This window comes from Coregonus lavaretus (genome assembly GCF_964263955.1).
Source record: "Coregonus lavaretus genome assembly, chromosome: 5".
NCBI lineage: Eukaryota > Metazoa > Chordata > Actinopteri > Salmoniformes > Salmonidae > Coregonus > Coregonus lavaretus.
This window is the reverse complement of record NC_139992.1, coordinates 39773870-39790530: the sequence shown is the minus strand read 5'-3', so window position 1 is coordinate 39790530 and position 16661 is coordinate 39773870. Positions and strand designations below refer to the sequence as shown.

The following is a 16661-nucleotide window of genomic DNA, read 5'->3' as shown; positions in this document are numbered from 1 at the left end:
GGATTAACCAGAGGTCAGCGTGTAAACTGTTCAAGTCAATCCCCATATTTGATTACAGAAAACACTTAGCAGATCTCCCAATTAGACATGCCCTGATGGCCTAACGAGTCATGAAAGCTATCCAGCAGCGAACGCAAGCACACACACACACAAAAACATACACACACTATTAGCTCCAGTGCTCCATTTCATGGGTAAAAACAGACTCTCTTCAGAGGCTTCTTCACGTTCTAGAAGTTTCAAAGGGTTCTGTCTGAGCAAACATAATCTTCAAAGCATTTTATCTCAAAAGAACTCACAGAAACATTTAAAAAAACATCTCTCCAACACACATTTACACAAGGACACACAACCTTCAGGGACTTATTAGATACTCTGTCTTATCATCGACTTTTCAAAACCAACTTTAAAAAGACATACACTTAAAAACAGTAACAATTGCTTGGGATAATTGTACCACATCAAATCAAATTTTATTTGTCACATACACGTGTTTAGCAGATGTTATTGCGGGTGTAGCAAAATGCTTGTGCTTCTAGCTCCGACAGTGCAGAAATATCTAACAAGTAATATATAACAATTTCACAACATATACCCAATACATTCAAATCTAGTAAGGAATGGAATTGCACATGCACTGACTTCAAAGATTCCCCTGAGGCCATTGCACAGAGAGAGAGAAAATGTGTCACAACAGAAATTGTGTGTGTTTCTGTCAATTAGAGGTATCTTTAGAAGAACAAGCAAGGCAGGTGGAGCAGAACACCTCCTACAGAAAGCGACAGAGATCAATCCTAACAAGAAACTCAACTGACAGTTCTGGTCCTCCCCTGAAGAATGAGGGACACTGTCTCCAATCAAACACACAAGATCATAAATACAGCAGATACACACACGTCCACACACACACACACACACACTCTAACTTGCGTTAAATTGTGTAAGTATGCAGGTTTATGGAGAGATCTACTCAAAGTTGAACTCTCTGGTCAGCCATATGCTTTCACTCATACCGTACAACACACACACACACACACACACACACACACACACTCCTCCCTCACAACCCCCCCCCCCCTGGAACCCAGCTCTCTCTGTCTGAATGTTTTTAAAGCAGAGGGCCCCAGTCAGAAACACATTACCCAGTGTGATGGGCCCCTCATATCTCCTAGCCATCTGTAAACATGCCTGGAGGAGATGACATTATCTGGCAGAGCTAACACAGACCTAATGGAGCTGGAGGAGGGCTAACTCACAGGGCAGAGACACGGCTCATAATAACACTGGCTCCGGCTGTGTTTCAAATGGCACTGTATTAACCATAAAGTACACTCTGCTTATAGTGAATGTGGTTATAGTGGTCAACCACTTACAGTGATCAAATGCCCCTGCACAGATGTGATCACTGTAAGAGGAGTTCTGTATTTCCATATGCGGGGCACTTTTAGAAAGCATATACAGTATATAAGGTTGCTTGGAATAAGAGCATGCAGTGTGATAAATATACTGCAACTGTAGTGTAAAATACTGTGCTCTCTACCCAGACAGGAAGGGGTTAAAACCTCGGTAAACCCATCCGATTGGTTGTCTCCAGCTGCGTGGGCCGGCGATAAACGGGTGCCAAACAAATTAGGCAGGAGAAAAAAAGCTCACTACAACAACAATCACCACATCTTTTTGATGAGACATTTACAAAACAATCTCCCAATTAGTGTTCAGGCCCCTGCCCTGTGTGTGTGTGTGTGTTTGTGGGGGGGGGGGGCTGGCACATGTGTTGGGTCCCTGGGGCTAATTGAATGACAATGCAGGGCAATCATCCATCTAAAAACAGGCCCGCACACCCCACTGGGCCAGATACACAGGAGAAGGACATGATGGCTATCACTCTGACATTCTCTTACTCTCTTCATCTTTCTCTCTCTTATACCCTCTGTCGCTCTCTCACCCATTCTTTCTCTCTTCTCACTCTTTTCCATCACTCTCTGTGCCTCCTCTCTGTTGCACGCTCCCTTTACTTTCCTCCTTTCTTTCTCTCACCCCTCATTCTCTTGCTCTCCCTCCATTGTCACGTTGTTAAATCACAGTTCTGGACCGCTTATCACAAGAGTATGTGAGTAGAACTGGAGCCCAATTTGACTGGAGCGCGGAGTGAGATTCCCAAAGGCTGGCGTCCTTCTCGCCCGCTCCAATTTCGCTCCAGTAGCGCTCACGTCACCAGCTCAGGGCATGCCCGGCCCAGCATGCATGTTTAGTCTACTTGTGTGCTGCTATAGCCCCTTGTTTTAGCTACTGTCATGGAGTTCACTAAATATTTTGCCTAAAAACCTTTTATCCCCAGTGGCTCTGCAAGCGTGGAGCCTGAAGCCACAAACTGGTCAAACTCGTGTTTCTAAAAATGAATTCAAAGGCACTGTAGACTGAGCCTAATAAGGCATTTTTTGTTTATTTTGGATTTAATTCTGAGTCACAGCCTATATGCACAATTTATAGACTATAATAATAGTAATAATCAATACTTCAAAACCAAATGGTATGTCCAAGTAGCCACAAAAATAGATAGGTGTTGGTTAAATTGTGATTTTAATGAATGGAGCGAATTTGTGGCGTCTGTTTTTTTTTGAGCCGTTGGAAAGTACGTGGAGTGCCGGAGTGGTGAGCGAGCACCTCTCCATGAGCAGGATTTCCCACCGCTCACATACTCTGCTTATCACTGACAGGTCTCCAAACAGGCCAGAGAGCTGTGGCCCATGGGCTCTCATTACAGAGAGGAGACACAGTGCACACACAGACTCACATACTATCTCTGTCTTTCTCTCCCTCCTCAATTCCTTCCCTCTCTCTCTCTCTCTATTTTCCCTCCCTCTCCCTCCTCAACTCTCTTTCTCTCTCTCGCTCTCCCTCCTCAATTCTCTCTCTCTCAATTATCCCTCTCTCTCCCTCTCCCTCAATTCTCCCTCTCTCTCTCTCTCCCTCCCTCCTCAATTCTCTCTCTCTCTCTCTATTTTCCCCTCCCTCTCCCTCCTCAATTCTCTCTCTCTCCTCAATTCTCTCTATTTTCCCCTCCCTCTCCCTCTCCCTCCTCAATTCTCTCTCTCTCCCTCTCTCCCTCCTCAATTCTCTCTCTCTCTCCCTCCTCAATTCTCTCTCCCTCTCTCCCTCCTCAATTCTCTCTCTCCCTCCTCAATTCCTTCCCTCTTGCTCTCTCTCTCTCCCTCCTCAATTCCTTCCCTCTCTCTCTCTCTCTCTCTCTCTATTTTCCCTCCCTCAGATCCATCAGTTAGTTCAGCTTGTAGATAATTAAACACCAACAGCTGTTAATGTAAGGCCCAAATTAAATCAGCATCTATTAAATCTTCCGAGCATATCAAAGAGCCAGGCACGGGACAGGCATGGGGAGAGATCTAACGCAACCCCAACATATCACTAACCTATCTCCAACGCATATCTAATGCATGTTGACAGCTACTGCAGTCCAGTACAAAGGGTGACTGGAGGGAAGAGTGGGAGAGGGGGAAAAGAGAAAAAGAGAGATGGCGGGGTGGAAAGAGAGGAGGAGAAAGAGAGTGAAAGAGGATAAGAGATAGGAGAGAGAGAGAGAGAGAGAGAGAGAGAGAGAGAGAGAGACAGACAGACAGACAGACAGACAGACAGACAGACAGACAGACAGACAAGAAAAGCGGGGGTTTGGCTGGAAATGCTATTGGATCTTCCTTGCTGAATTCCTGAGGTGATCCGTATTTCCTGTTCCTTGGCATCAGTATCAAAGACAGTACAGTGAGACGAGAGGCCGGAAAATAGTGTGTTTTCACTGAATACTCTCTCCCTCTCCTCTTCCTCTCTCTATGCCTTCTGAAACACATCCATACACATACTCTCTCTCTAACAGGGCCTGTGGAGGTCACAGCAGACACATACAACTATTTTCTGTTCCATCCATTCTTTCTGCTGGGTTCATTCACAGATCACAGCTCCACTCACTCACACACACACACACACACACACACACACACACACGCACAGTCCGAGGTCTCCCCACCGCAGGCCCCATGGCAGATAGGCTTTCAGAGAAGAAATATGCTGTGTGTACGGTCAAATTAGAAATTCCTTCTCCTGCACTAACACACACGCCATCCCTCAGAGAGAGTTCTTGTCACCACTGGTTGAGACAGAACTCAGGGGAGAGACAGCGGACACTGATAGGGCTCTGGGCTTGTCTTTGGGGCTTTAACATAGGGCAAAGACAGGATTACACATGAGCCCTCCAAAAACACAAACGCACGGTCACACACACAACCCTCTCACCCACACCAATTCATCTCTCCCTCCCTCCCTTCCCCTCAAATTCTATCTCCATTAATCTCTCCATCGTGTTGTGTTATGATGTCATAGCCACACCACATGATGGTGGTGAGGTTGATGTGTCGTAATGTGGTGAGTAGCAGATGGTATTAGTGATGGTGCTGGTCTGGGGGGGATGAGAGAGAGTCCAAGCCCAGGATCAGTGCTTGGTTTGGGGTATGACTCAAGACTGAAGTGCCTAGGGGTGGTGGTTGGAGGTATGGAGCTCACCACATGAAGGAGGGAATGGAGAGGGGACTGTGTCCCAGGAGCAGTGCTTGTGAGTGTGTAAGAGTTATGACTGTTCAGTGGTGGTTTTGGTGGATGATGAAGGAGAGGGGGCAGAGATCAGGGTTGTGGCCCAGGCACAGTGCCAGATTGTGGCCATAACTCTGGGCGTTCTCTGGTGGCTGGAGGGAGTTGAAGTTGTGTGTGCAGTTTGTGTGTGTTTTCTGGCTAGAGACGCAGAGGCATGTTGCTGTGCCATGTAAACACACAGCCAGGCCTGGCAGCAGGCCAACACAGCTGTTCGTGTTCGTCCGTCCGTCTGTGTGTGTGCGTCCGTCCGTGTGTGTGCGTGTGGGTCGGGAATACAACCGCAATGGCAGAGCGCAAAAAAACTAGTAAAACACTATTTTCTGAAAAAGCGACAACACTGTACTGTAACTTAGCCAACAGAACAGTGTCTTAAAGCTACAGGAGTCTACACAAACTACTTAGCAGGCAGCTTTAGTCCAGAGCAACAGAGAGAAAAAGCAAAGCCACAAAAAGCAAGTAGCAGCATTAGTACTATACACCATTCATCAGCCCACAGTAGGGGTTAGTGGTGCACTCATTCACTATCAGACCAGTACAGCTGTTGTAATACTACAACAATACTAAAGGCTATTTCAGAGGCTTAGCAGTGAGAGTCTCTATGAGAGGCCTGTAGTCCAGGGCTGTCTGTCAGCCTGCTCAGTGGTAGCACTCACACAGTTCGAACGCTCCATAGAACGGTCTACAGAACACTAATGTCAATTGGGTTGTTATTTTGTGATGTCATTAAAAATGTTATAAAGGAAATACTGTAACTTGGAAAGTATACCCCCTTTATATGTGAAATGTCCATCCTATACGTTGTGAATGAAATATGAAAAATTATTAAAGTATTTTTCTTATGATAGGGATGTGATTTTAGGAGCCATAAGAGATAATTTGTTTCCCATAAACTTTGCACAGTAAGTAGCCACGCACCGAGTGAGGTCAGAGAGTGTGTCAGCCTGACGGATCCGCCCCTTTCGACCAGAGTGCATTAAGGATTGATAAAGAAATGAACATGCAGACCAGAAAGATGTAAAGCTGCAGCTGCACGTCTCAAGTGGTTTGAACTCTGAATTGCAATACGAGGTAGAGAAGGAAAACTCACCTCCGGACTATCACTGGTACGGCTGGTTAGCTGTCCTAAGTAAGGTATCTTCGAAAGCTAATTTAAGTAGAAACATCCTGCTACTCTCATCACCCCACTGGGGAACCATCGATACGGCTGGCAATCTTCAAAGAAGCAACTTCAAGAGCGCCGGGAAGAAAAATCTATTCTGTAGTTCTGTTCAGGACTACATGACAAGTCACCGGATACCAGACAACTACAGAGGAGAACAACAGTAGAATACTTGTTGGAACTGTCACGGTTTCGGCCGAGACTGCTCCTCCTCCTGGTTCGGGCAGGCAAAGGCGTTCGCCGTCCCCGGAGTACTAGCTGCCATCGTTGGACCATTTACATGTGCGATTGCTTTTGTCTGTCCTTAGCACCTGTGTCTGATTTGTGATTATTACGTGTCCTATAAGTTCCCTGTGTTTGTTTGGATTAGTTGTGTGTTGTTGTTCGCCTGTCTTGTGTTGCGTGTTTCGTTTCTTGTTTGTTATTTAGTGTTTTACGCATGTGCGTAAATGCTCGCCTCTTTTTGTTTGAGGTCGTTAGTTTACCGTGTCCTTTTTGGAATTTTGAGTAAACTCTGTTGGACTGAGCCTCGGTGTCCTGCGCCTGACTTCCACCACACATACACCTCACCTCATGACAGGAACTTTTGGACAATCAGAGCCTTAAAAGCGTGGCGCAAGAAGGCCCAACTCCCTTTCCAGGGCGGTCCTGTCCACTGAGAGATACATGACGAACCAGACATTCTACGTAAATACATTCATGATTTCTTACTCAAAGAGGGCGGCGGTTCGTGTGCAAAGTATATTGGTACTGTAAAAGAGCGTTGTTTCTGAATTTATCAAAGTATTATCTCTGTCCCTCTCTATCTCCCTTTCCATCTCTTCTTGTTAACAAGCCATGTTGTTGTCATTCCACTAGGGACCTGTTTTCTCCAGTCAATAACCGGTGCAGAGTGTGTATGTTTATCCTGTGTTCCCATTTAATTAGCTCGTAAATAAATAATTAAACCAATTTGTGTAGTACTGAATCATAAGTAAGGCTCAGGTTTTTGCAGATGCAAGGAGGTTACGATTGTTCAGAATGATGATATGATACGAGGTTATGATTAATAAGTTGACTGTTTATAGATGTGATTGGTAAAATACCTTTTAGAGTTTAATTCAAGAGATGGTAACTCTTTAAAGAACCGCTCTTGTGGTGCCCCAAATCCTAATGAGTTAATTGTTACATGCTTAATTTAATCAGGTAACAATTAATGATAGTTAGTTAATTAGAGATAACAGTCTTCAGGTGTGATGAGCAAACGCAAAAAAAAAACATCAAAATACAAAGAAACATGGACTTTTACACACAGAGACACACATGGACATTTACACACAGAGACACACATGGACATTTACACACAGAGACACACATGGACATTGACGTACACACACTCAGAAACAAACTCTCACACACACAGACACACTCAAGTCCGGCTGCCACACGACTCAATGACAGATGCCTGTGACAGTTACCCTAACATAACCCCCTAATACACACACAAACATACACCCTCACTGTAAAATCCTTTAATGCGTTATCAGAGGCCAGCCCACTGAACGCAGGCTAATTCCAGCACATTCCAACACTGCATGGGGTGGAGGCCCCCAAAACATCTGGACCTGGCTTTGGCAGGGTGGACTACACACACACAAGCTGTCTATGTAGCAGTAGTTTTCACCCGTCTCTCACTTTGTCTGATCCTGTGTTACAATCCTCTGTAATATACACCCCAGAGAGGCAGAAACCAGGACATTCCCATACCAACATTTGGCCATGCTGTTACGGTACACAAATGTTATTGTGTCTCTCTAGATGGCTGATCCACCAAATGAACTGGCTGGTCTAACTGTGTTTTTAGGAGAACAGTCAACAGTTAGGAGAGAATAACAGGAACCCTGGTCTGTAGGAATACTGAAATGACCTGGGTGGAGGGTACACACACACACAAATATGTTTTTCTTTCCAACACACACATACAGCTAATTGCATATAACCAGCTCATACACACACAAGCTGATAAATGTGACAAAGGGCTTCTTAGGCAATCAAGCCATCTTAGCTCACCCACTCACAGACACGCACACACACACACAGAGAGTGGACTTACAAGAGGAGGGGCTTGCGGCAGAGCACCAGGGCGTCGTAGAGCACACACACCCCGAAGACGGTGATGCCCGTCTCTTTGACCAGCATGGCACAGGTGCCCAGAAGCAGACTGGCACCCAGTGCCCACACAGACACCGTGGAGGGCAGAGAGTCTGCGGAGCCACACACACCCACACTCCTGGAGAGAGAGAGAGGGAGAGAGAGAGAGAGAGGAGGGAGGGAGAGAGAAGAGAGTGAGCGCTATTAAGTAAACAGAAAAAACCTCCCACAGTGTAAAAAACTCTACACAATCCGTCCTCCAGAGTAGTGAGTGAGTGAGTGAGTGAGTGAGTGAGTGAGTGAGAGAGAGAGAGAGAGAGAGAGAGAGAGAGAGAGAGAGAGAGAGAGAGAGAGAGAGAGAGAGAGAGAGAGAGAGAGAGAGAGAGAGAGAGAGAGAGAGAGAGAGAGAGAGAGAGAGAGAGAGAGAGAGAGAGAGAGAGAGAGAGAGAGAGAGAGAGAGAGAGAGAGAGAGAGAGAGAGAGAGAGAGAGAGAGAGAGGTTTTCTTACCTAATATAGGAGAGAAATGCCAGGAGGAACATCATGCAGGCCAAGACATCCGCCCTGCCCACGATACCAGACACCTGCAACACACACACACAGAGTTTACATTAGTCCTGTGTCTAAGCTGACCCAGACAACCTGTAGACTAGTGACAGAGTAGAGTGGGTGTTCATAGGGAAGTCTATTTACATTTTAGTAATTTAGCAGACGCTCTTATCCAGAGCGACTTACAGTTTTTTAGTGAGTGCATACATTTTCATACTGGCCCCCCGTGGGAATCGAACCCACAACCCTGGCGTTGCAAACGCCATGCTCTACCAACTGAGCTACACGGGACTATTCTGTTGCTAGGTTACACTGAGACACATAACTCTGTTACATAACACTGTGTTATGGTACAGTCTGTCAGCAGAGGTCCAGAGGGAGTTCAGGGCAGGTTGGAGATGAGACAGTATGAATATTTAGACTCATTTCTGTACATTTACCACAAAGTGCCCTGATGTTTGAGCCTATTTTCCAAGAGAGAGACCTAGTTAGGTGGCAATACATTAGGTTGTGATATGTTAGTTGGTGATATGTTAGATTGTGTTACAGTTCTGTTTGGGTCTGGGGTACGTTATGTTCCAGTGAGGTCTGCAGGTTTTAAGTCTCTGCTGCAGTGAGGCAGTTAGTCAGACCGGATGAGCACACTGACATGTCCAACTGGGACTGAGATAAAGAACGGAGAGAGAGAGAGAGCGAGAGAGCGAGAGAGAGAGAGCGAGAGAGCGACAGAGAGAGACAGAGCGAGAGAGACAGACAGAGCGAGAGAGAGAGAGAAGATAATTACTTGACACACTGGAAATAATTTAAAAAACATTAGGGAAAACTAGATTGCTATTTGGCCCTAAACAGAGAGTACACAGTGGCAGAATACCTGACCACCGTGACTGACCCAGAATTAAGGAAATTTTTGACTATGTACAGACTCAGTGAGCATAGCCGTGCTATTGAGAAAGACCGCCGAAGGCAGACCTGGCTCTCAAGAGAAGACAGGCTATGTGCACACTGCCCACAAAATGAGGTGGAAACTGAAGCTGCACTTCCTAACTTCCTGCCAAATGTATGACCATATTAGAGACACATGTTTCCCTCAGATTACACAGACCCACAAAGAATTCGAAAACAAATCCAATTTTGATAAACTCCCTGTCAAGGGGTGCTGAAGGTGGGTGTGGTGCATGAATCAAGCGCAGGACGCAGAAGCTCAGTCCAAAAGACTTTAGTGCAATATTCACGTAGAAAATAAGCACAATAAGCCCGAAGGCGAAATAACGGCGCACACAGGCGTCAAACAAACGGCGCACTAACATGTGCGAAAAACCTCTCCAAAACACTGGAGGGAAGTACGTAGCTCCAACACGAAACAGAAGAGCAATCACACACAAAGACAAACACACACAACGAGAACTAAATAGGACTAACAAGACACAGGTGTACAACATCAAGACAAAACCAAACGAACATGAAACAAAGATCGGTGGCAGCTAGTACTCCGGGGACGACGACCGCCGAAGCCTGCCCGAACCAGGAGGAGGAGCAGCCTCGGCCGAAACCGTGACACTCCCATATCTATTGGGTGAAATACCACAGTGTGCCATCACAGCAGCAAGATTTGTGACCTGTTGCCACAAGAAAAGGGAAACCAGTGAAGAACAAACACCATTGTAAATACAACCTATATTTATGTTTATTTATTTTCCCTTTTGTACTTTAACTATTTGCACATCATTACAACACTGTATATAGACATAATATGACACCTGAAATGTCTTTATTCTTTTGGCACTTGTGTAATGTTTACTGTTAATTTTTTTTATTGTTTATTATCTATTTCACTTGCTTTGGCAATGTAAACATATGTTTCCCATGCCAATAAAGCCCTTAAATTGAATTGACAGAGAGAGAGAGAGACAGAGAGACAGAAAGTCAGACTCTGAGAGATTAACAGGGTCAGATAGGAGTTGTGAGATCATATATCTCAAAACCTCCAGGATAGGAAGACAGGGGATGGAGAGAAGGAGGGATAAGGAGGAGAGGGATAGCAATAGCTGAGAAGGACGGGAAGAAGTAGATTGATTGCCACCCTCCGGAGAGTCGGTAAATATAACAGTAGGTCCCAGAACCTTTTAATCTAACTGGCAAGACAGCCAACCTCTGTCACAGTCTCTGTCTGTGTCTGTGTGTGTGTGTGTAGTAGAGGTGTTAGGGTACTGGGACCTCGGTTCGGTCCGCACTGTGAACCCGAATGAATACATACAAAATATATTTACTAAACACTAGGCCTACACTGCATTTTAGGCCTCTTGCGTAAATCTGAGCTGGAAAAAAAATACATCAGGCTATTCCGTTAAAAAAATAAAATATAACCTATGCGCACGTTGTAATCACAATTCAAATGTTAATTGGCGCATGTCAAACTGTCCTTTTATAAGGCGCAGCCCGGAACTAGTGCTGTACGATAGCGAGTGGTGTGGTCGTTAAACCAGGATTCTCCATCATCATTTAAATCTCCAGTTTGGGAACATTTGGGCTTCCCAGTAGATTACAACGGCGATGTACAGAGAGAGTATGTCGCCACTGCTCAACGAGAATAGCCTATGCAGCTGCCAACATCTTAAACACATTGACACATTTACGCCGACATCACCCCAGTATTCCTACCCTTGAGCAAGACGTAAACGCAAAAAAATAAAATAAAACACAACTTCGTCTCCCCTCTGCATTCAAGCAGCTCTTCGCAGTTGATTCTGACCGGGCCAAAGAAGTTACGAGAGCGATAGGTAGCCTATGTTTATAGCCGCGGATATGCACCCATTCTTGGTGGTTGAGGAGCATGTGGGATTTCAGCACCTCGTGAAAGTGCTCGAAACTTGTCGTCCACTTATTTAAGATCTACAGTAGTGCAAGTTTAACCATGGCGATATGTTGGCACATGATAATTATTAGAATATGGTTAATATTAGTAAATTATTGCATTCTATACATGCTAGCTTTCGCGGGCTATACCTTGAGACATGAAACAGATATGTGGGAGGGCATACAGTCTGTCAACAATTTATTAATTCACAATTTGCCTAAATGGTTAATGGAAACACTTCAAACATTTTATTCGACACTGTAGGTTTTTGCAACGACAACAAAAAATTGGTGTGGCGTCATTATGTCCAGCTGTTTTTATCGCCACAAGATAGTTAAATGGCAACGGACCCTAGCAGACAATTGTCGCATCTATTTTCTATGCAAACGTTCTAAATGTTGACAAAAACATATCACTGGACAAGTTCATGGAAACATAGCTAGTACAGCCAATCACATTACCCAGGAGTGGGTAATGAGAAGTAGCCTGCCTTGCTACAGACACGCCTCCTTTATGTGAGTCACACAAGAGCGCATATTCTTCTCTTTGTTAGAAAATATTATAGAATAGGCCTATACAATGTCTGAGCCATGTTTACATATTGATTTCACACGCATATTGCACTTATTTTAGTGTAATTGTTGAGTAATCACTGAGTAATCGTTTGTTTTTATTTAAGAAAATACAAAGTTGGTATTATTCCTGATGGTGCTCTCATCAGGCATTATTTGACTCATGATCATATATGGAATCAGGAATTCCAACACTTTGTATTTTCTTACTTGCAAGCCCTTAAACAACAATGCAGTTCAAGAAAGAGTTAAGAAAATATTTACTAAATAAACTAAGGTAAAAAATAATAAAAAGTAACACAATAAAATAACAATAACCAGGCTATATACAGGGGGTACCGGTTAGAGACAATATGCGGGGGTACAGGTTAGTCGAGGTAATTTGTACATGTAGGTAGGGATAAAGTGACTACAGGCTCCTAACCAACTGTGCTGTAGAATCTCATCAGTAAAGCAGGGGGAGGGGCGCTCTCATCCCTTTCAACTTCGTCCTCTCTCCCACCCCCTCATCCGATTGCCCTTCATCCTTCACTTCCCCCCTCTGTTCTTTCTCTCCTTTCATCTTCCTCCATCCATCCCTGCCTCCCACTGTGAATGAAGGTGACTCAGCAGTGTCATCTCGGTACACACACACACACACACACACACACAGAGAGAGACAGAAACACACAAACACACATTCTTTAACAATATATCTCAACTCACAAACACTCCCAGCCCTAACACTCACTTAAAATATCTAAATCAGACCTTTAATGTCCTACCCCATGGAGTACCAGCTGTGTGCGTTTGTGCGCGCCTGCGTGCAGTGAGAAACACACAATCTAGAACATTCGGTACCACACCCTTCTAGGGCTGCAGCTGTTTCTAATAGAAGGTGCTTAGAGACACACCCTGCCCCCTGGAACTGTCTAATGGGACATTTGGTACTGATTTGTGTGTGTGTGTGTGTGTGTGTGTGTGTGTGTGTTCATGCGTACATGTGAGTGTTTGTGTATTAGCCCTCTCTCTCTCTCCCTACATAACCCCACAACCCTTCCTGGCATGAGGCACGGCGTGAGGCGAGAGGGTTCCTCAAGACTGGAACTCAGGAGCATGCTGTTCCCTTAGAGGGGATTTGAGTACTCTATCCTGACCGCACACACCCCTACTACAGTAAAGTACTACCTTACCACACACCTCCTAGTACAGTAAAGTACTACCTTACCACACACCCCTACTACAGTAAGGTCCTCTGTAGCTCAGCTGGTAGAGCACGGCGCTTGTAACGCCAAGGTAGTGGATTTGATCCCCGGGACCACCCATACACAAAAAAATATATAATGTATGCACGCATGACTGTAAGTCGCTTTGGATAAAAGCGTCTGCTAAATGGCATATTATTATTATTATTATTATTATTATTACTACTACTACCTTACCACACACCCCTACTACAGTAAAGTACTACCTTACCATACACCCCCTACTGCAGTAAAGTACTACCCCACCACACACCCCCTACTACAGTAAAGTACTACCCCACCACACACACCCTACTACAGTAAAGTACTACCCCACCACACACCCCCTACTACAGTAAAGTACTACCCCACCACACACCCCCTTCTACAGTAAAGTACTACCCCACCACACACCCCCTACTGCAGTAAAGTACTACCCCACCACACACCCTCTACTGCAGTAAAGTACTACCCCACCACACACCCCTACTACAGTAAAGTACTACCTTACCACACACCCCCTACTGCAGTAAAATACTACCCCACCACACACCCCCTACTACAGTAAAGTACTACCCCACCACACACCCCCTACTGCAGTAAAATACTACCCCACCACACACCCCCTACTGCAGTAAAGTACTACCCCACCACACACCCCTACTACAGTAAAGTACTACCTTACCACACACCCCCTACTGCAGTAAAATACTACCCCACCACACACCCCTACTACAGTAAAGTACTACCTTACCACACACCCCTACTACAGTAAAATACTACCCCACCACACACCCCCTACTACAGTAAAATACTACCCCACCACACACCCCTACTACAGTAAAGTACTACCTTACCACACACCCCTACTACAGTAAAATACTACCCCACCACACACCCCCTACTGCAGTAAAGTACTACCCCACCACACACCTCCTAGTACAGTAGAGTACTACCCCACCACACACCCCCTACTACAGTAAAGTACTACCTTACCACACACCTCCTAGTACAGTAGAGTACTACCCCACCACACACTCCCTACTACAGTAGAGTAAGTAATTAGCCTTGTCCAAGCCAGAACGGCCTGGGCCCATCCTGTTTCTGTAGCGTGAGGCAGCTTGATGTACAAGTACACCCCCTGGGCAGGACGCTAGTCAGTACCGTACTACTCCTCTTTAACCCAGCACCACACATGTCCATAAACCTATAGTGATATACGGTACCTCTGACAGTGGTGACACAGTGGTGACAGTGATACAGGGATCTGTCTCGAACTGAGACAACGGTGTTTCAATAATAGCCATTGTGTTAACCATAGCTGCTGTAATAGTATGGCTCACCCACCTCTCCCCTGCTGTCTCCTGGCCTGATCTGCTCTACACACTGTGACGGCCCTGAATATTTCTGAACCGTCTCAAGGCTTCTCCTTCTAATAGGGCGCTTCCCCTTTAATTCCCCATTAAATAGCCAGCATCAGCTGCGCAAAAGAGAAGTTGTGATTGAGACCTGAAGGAGGATGTGTACTACCTTCAGTTCATGAAGCTTCGCCATGACGTTTGTTTGGTTGCCTTACAGTGTGTTTTGTGGCCTTAAAGCGAGTTTACCCAGGATTGGATCCACTCTGTGCGCTGTGGACTACAACTCTCCGTTGGTTTTCGTGGCCTTTCCTCCGCTGGAGGGCTGTTGGCGGATTGTCTGACTGACCGACTGACTACAACTTTTTGTATACGGTATTTCCTTTGTTTGGGGGTGATGTATACTGTGATTTATGTAGTTGTGAGGACGTATTATTCTTTGGGTAGTCTTTGATACGCTTTATAGTTGTGTTACAAAATCAGTGTTATTTTGAGGGTATGAAAATACTGGGTTTATGCTACGGACAAGCGTTGCGGGACTAAGGGCACTTGAGCCACGGAACTTATTTACCGGGCTGGACTCTTTTTATGCCCGAGGTACAGGACATTTCTAAATGAACATAAGTGCATTGATTTGTTATATTGTTGTGTGTGGGTGGGTGTGATCATTTATGTTGTGAATACAACCAAGCAAAAGAATACACTTGTTTGAAGTTCTTTCCAAGGTTTTTAGGGGTTTATGAAAAGTATATTTCCATCTTGACTTTTACATAAGTCCTTTGTATTGGTGTGACTTGACGGACCAGATGGGACTCATTCCCTCCCGAACTAAAAGGAGAAACCTATGCTTTCTCTGGTAGGCACTACCTACCTGGCACCCCTATAAATGCCTCAAGTCAAAACCGTTACATAAAAAATGGCACCCCAGATGGGACCTCAACATTGAGAACTAACCAAAGCAAATCTTTTGAGTGGAAGTAGAATAATGGATTCACTACAAGAAAATGAGCTCATCCATATCCTACCTGTCAATGGGAATACACAGGGCCATTCTGACTACCGAGCCAACAATACAAATCATAATGTGAATGGAAATAATGGAGTTGATGTGGGCCAGAGCCCTGGGAATCTAAATGCTCGGTCTGGACCACAGGCCACAGGTCTAACTAGTAACTCACTTATTGACATGGATCTGTGTGAAGGTACTGAGCTAGCCCTCCCTCTGACGCCCAATCTTCCTCCATTGTCTGGTTTATCTCCAGAGGTTGTAGTCTTACAACTTCATGGTGACATCCTTGATATTCGTAAGACTCAACAACATCTCCAAACTCTAATCCATCATAAATTCAAATGTCTGAGTGTAGAGCAACAACAGAGTGCCATGGAATTCAGAAACTCACTGAGTACTCTAACTCACACTCTGACAGAGCTCAGTGAGAGTGGAAGACAGGAAATTACTGGTGCCATGGACAGGCAGTTTGACTACCAACAAAGCCAACTCACTGCCACTCTCCAGTGGCGCCTGCAACATCATCACACTGAGGTCCTCAAGGACGTCAATTCTGTATTTTCTCCCCTGGTTAACACTGTAGACCACTTGCAGACAGCGCTCTCTAATTGTGTTAAAATGTTGGATGATGTGTCTGTTGACATGGCCTCCATTAGGCACAACTCCTTGCACAGAGCTTCTCTTGTGTCCACTTCTGTTCAGACCACTGAGGGCCAAGCGGGCACCTCAGAACAGCCAAGACAAGGCCATGCTGCAGCCACCCCTTGCAGGATGCAATCCACCATGCATCCTGGTGTTCATTTTCATGGTCCCATAACTCCCTCACCCTCTACTTCCTCAATCCCTCCTAGCTCTTTTGTTCATGGTGATTTGAGTAGACGTCATGTGGGAGCGATGCCCATTAAATTGCAATTTCCCACCTTTGGGAAAAAGGATGACAGTCCTGATCCGCTAATGTATCTGGAAAGATGTCATGACTTTCTTGCCCTCAATCCCCTGGCTGACGAAGAACTCCTTGCCACATTGAGGAATGTGTTGCATGGGACAGCTCGAGACTGGTGGGATGTGGCACGTCTCACTACTACCTCCTGGGCTGACTTTGAGGCCAAGTTTTCCTCTGCATTTCTGTCTGAGGACTACACAGATGAGCTGG

At 45.3% G+C, this 16661-nt stretch overlaps 1 pseudogene across 1 annotated transcript in view; it reads right to left on the bottom strand.

The window, feature by feature from the left end:
• LOC311129739 (protein O-mannosyl-transferase TMTC1-like) overlaps positions 1-16661 on the bottom strand; it is a 109794-nt pseudogene that overhangs the window by 82447 nt on the left and 10686 nt on the right. The window contains exons 3-4 of the transcript XR_014615313.1: positions 8454-8527; positions 7908-8084 (exon numbers count right to left, since the gene is read on the bottom strand). The product of XR_014615313.1 is annotated as a protein O-mannosyl-transferase TMTC1-like (transcript). The remainder of the gene's footprint in view (positions 1-7907; positions 8085-8453; positions 8528-16661) is intronic.